This window comes from Bison bison, unplaced genomic scaffold, assembly GCF_000754665.1.
Source record: "Bison bison bison isolate TAMUID 2011002044 unplaced genomic scaffold, Bison_UMD1.0 scf7180017864470, whole genome shotgun sequence".
Classification (NCBI taxonomy): Eukaryota; Metazoa; Chordata; class Mammalia; order Artiodactyla; family Bovidae; genus Bison; species Bison bison.
This window is the reverse complement of record NW_011495031.1, coordinates 2,121,991-2,125,528: the sequence shown is the minus strand read 5'-3', so window position 1 is coordinate 2,125,528 and position 3,538 is coordinate 2,121,991. Positions and strand designations below refer to the sequence as shown.

At 51.0% G+C, this 3,538-nt stretch overlaps 1 pseudogene; it reads right to left on the bottom strand.

Annotated features, from left to right (window-relative positions):
- Positions 1–124: 124 nt before the first annotated feature.
- Positions 125–3,538, bottom strand: part of LOC105003549 — a 4,902-nt pseudogene continuing 1,488 nt past the window's right edge.

Below are 3,538 nucleotides of genomic sequence, written 5' to 3'. Positions count from 1 at the left end.
TCGGCTCTGCGGCGGGTCTGCGGACCCGCGCTCCGCGGTGTCAGCGACGGGCAAGGGCGGGCAGCACAGGAACCATCCGGAACCCGGGACGTGGCCGTTGCGGCCGCGGCGCCCCTCGCGGAGGTCAGCGCTGGCGGCGCGAGGCGGGCACGCTCCGGAGCGCGCTGTCTGGCGCGGCGGCCGCGGGAGGCGGCGCTCCGGGGGCTGCCAGGCGGAGTGCGCCCGGCTCCCCCAGCCCTCTCCCGCGCCGCCCGCGCACCCCGCCCTCGGCCGCCCGCCCGGCGCGAGCGAAAACGCGGAACGCGGAAACCGCCGCGGGATCCGGGCCGCGCGCGCCCACGCGCCCCCGGCTCGGCTGCGAAAGGCTGGCGGGTCGGCGCCGGATTCCGGCGGCCGAGGGCGCCGGGAGACCGGGCTGGTTGGACCGGCTCGGCGCCGCGGGAGGGCTGAGCTGAGTACCGGCAATCTGCGGGATGAAGTTCGCCGTGGGCGCAGCCGGGGTTCTCAAGTGCAGTCGGTCTTCTCTGTCCCGCCCCAATTTTACGCCCCCCCCCTTTTTTTTTTTAAACCAAGCATTTTGATGGATGGAAAGACAGGAAGAGTGAAGGAGCAAAAAAGACAAACCCAATTTCCTCTGATCAAACGGTTTCGGGGTTGCCTATTTGGGTTTCTTTTCCTTTGGCGTAGTCGGGGCGGGATAGTTAATTAAACTCTTACTTCGATTCCTTCCGGCGCGCCTCGCCTCGCTGGGGACCCGATTGTACTCGATCCTATCTCGTGTAATCCCACAGGCTGGGCTGTCTCACCTCCGAGCAAGAAGCCACAGCTTCAGCCTCAAGTCCGTTCCCTCCCCTCCCCTGCCACCCTGGTCATCTCAATAAAAACTCAAAAGTCCGAGGAGTGCATGTGAAAACCTCAGCTCATCGCAATGTCCTGGCCTGGGCCAAGTTAGCGTGTCGCACTTAAAGTCGTATTCAAAATATTAATTTCATCACGATGATCATTTTCCATTGGCCAAGCTACTCTCCATGTTTTCAGTCTGCCCAGTTTCCAGGGCTGGGCTCTCAGGCGCATTTTCTCAGATGAAGTGGAGCTCAGCCTGTTTGAAAGTTCTGCCCTGACATCTGGGTCGCCTTAGAACCTTAACCCCCCTCACTCGTTCCAGTTCCAAATCAGTGGAGTTTCATTCCACGGGAGTACTGTTTCCCCGGGGTTGCAGAGGGTGGATCCGACAGCAGGTGTTGAGCCCAACTTGACAGGTGTCTCTGCAAATCTAGGGATTCTTTGACCTCTCAATCCCTTCTACAACCCACTGGGACACTGTAACATCTTCCTGAAAGATGAGGATATGTGCATGCGTGGGGCGGGGAGGTGTTAATCAATGCATTTTTAAATTTCTTTGGTGCTGGTGCTAAGTCGCTTCAGTCGTGTCCGACTCTGTGCGACCCCATAGATGGCAGCCCACCAGGCTCCCCCGTCCCTGGGATTTTCCAGGCAAGAACACTGGAGTGGGTTGCCATTTCCTTCTCCAATGCATGAAAGTGAAAAATGAAAGTGAAGTCGCTCAGTCGTGTCCGACTCTTCGCGTCTTCGCGACCCCATGGACTGCAGCCTACCAGGCTCCTCCATCCATGGGATTTTCCAGGCAAGAGTACTGGAATGGGGTGCCATTGCCTTCTCTTTAAGGAAAATCAAAACAGCCAATTTCAGAAATTTTCAGAGCACCAAATCTCTTCTATTTTAACTGGGAGTAAAATAAGGGAATACTGAACAAATTCTGAGTTGATGAAAAAAGGATACAAAGCAATAACATTTAAGACAAAATGAAGGGGAAACAGTACAAATCTAAGGAAACGTTTGGCCCCAGCCCTGCGCTCTGCAATTCCAAATCTGATTTAGATCTCTCTGCACTGTGAAAACTCTCACCTCTAGATTCACCCCTGAGTTTCTAAACCTTGAGCACAGATCTTTCAGGAAACAAGACTGTTGGTTTTGAAGTAACTCCACTTGTTCCTGGTGTTTGTACCTGATGGGAATCTGGGGGAAAACAACCTAGGCTGTCTTGCTTCTCATCATTTCTTTTGGAATTGTGTGTGTTTATCTTAACAGGGTTACAAATGCTTCTATTAAGCAGTAGCCTTTTAGCTTGTACCTAAACTCCAGAACTGCCAAGGAGACTGACAAAATGATTTATTCCACCCATAGAGGTTGTGAAAATCAGTACTTATAAGGGCAAAGAGTCCACTCTCCATCTGTGGGTGCCTGTCTATCGTTTCAGTGGAGACCTTCAAGTGAAAGTAGTTTTCCAACAAACTGAATGACACAGTGGAACAGAATCAGTGGAGGATGGAGTGGAGGAAAGCATCACTGAACTGCAGCTGCATCTTCATGAGAAAATCCTCTCTGATAGACCAGTAGGCACTTGTGGCCAGCAGAGTTGGGTATGGAGAAGCTCAAGAGAAGGATATTTATGGAAGGTGCAGTTGGATCTCCCTATTAATTGGAGACAATGCTACTTTCTTATGATGAGAAATAAATCAATAAATCAATCTGATATCAGAGGACTTACAGCTCTGTGGTGACTTCACAAAAGTTTCATTTGTTGAGCACCTATTGTTTGGTAGCAAACATGTTGGGCACTGTAGGGTGTTCACAGTTGCCAGTTAAGGGGATTACTGTCTGTTTAGACAATGCACTGAGCAGCATCTTTTGGACCTATTGCAAAGGTGAACACTTGATCTTCAACCAGGACTCCCAAAATTACTTTGGATGGTTCAGTTCAGTTCAGTCGCTCAGCCATGTCCGACTCTTCGCATGAATCGCAGCACGCCAGGCCTCCCTGTCCATCACCAATTCCCGGAGTTCACTCAGACTCACATCCATCGAGTCAGTGATGCCATCCAGCCATCTCATCCTCTGTCGTCCCCTTCTCCTCCTGCCCCCAATCCCTCCCAGCATCAGAGTCTTTTCCAATGAGTCAACTCTTTGCATGAGGTGGCCAAAGTACTGGAGTTTCAGCTTCAGCATCATTCCCTCCAAAGATATCCCAGGGCTGATCTCCTTCAGAATGGACTGGTTGGATCTCCTTGCAGTCCAAGGGACTCTCAAGAGTCTTCTCCAACACCACAGTTCAAAAGCATCAATTCTTTGGCGCTCAGCCTTCTTCACAGTCCAACTCTCACATCCATACATGACCACAGGAAAAACCATAGCCTTGACTAGACAGACCTTTGTTGGCAAAGTAATGTCTCTGCTTTTGAATATGCTATCTAGGTTGATCATAACTTTCCTTCCAAGGAGTAAGCATCTTTTAATTTCATGGCTGCAGTCATCATCTGCAGTGATTTTGGAGCCCATAAGAAGAAAGTCTGACACTGTTTCCACTGTTTTCCCATCTATTTCCCATGAAGTGATGGGGTCGGATGCCATGATCTTAGTTTTCTGAATGTTGAGCTTTAAGCCAACTTCTTCACTCTCCACTTTCACTTTCATCAAGAGGCTTTTGAGTTCCTCTTCACTTTCTGTCATAAGGGAATGT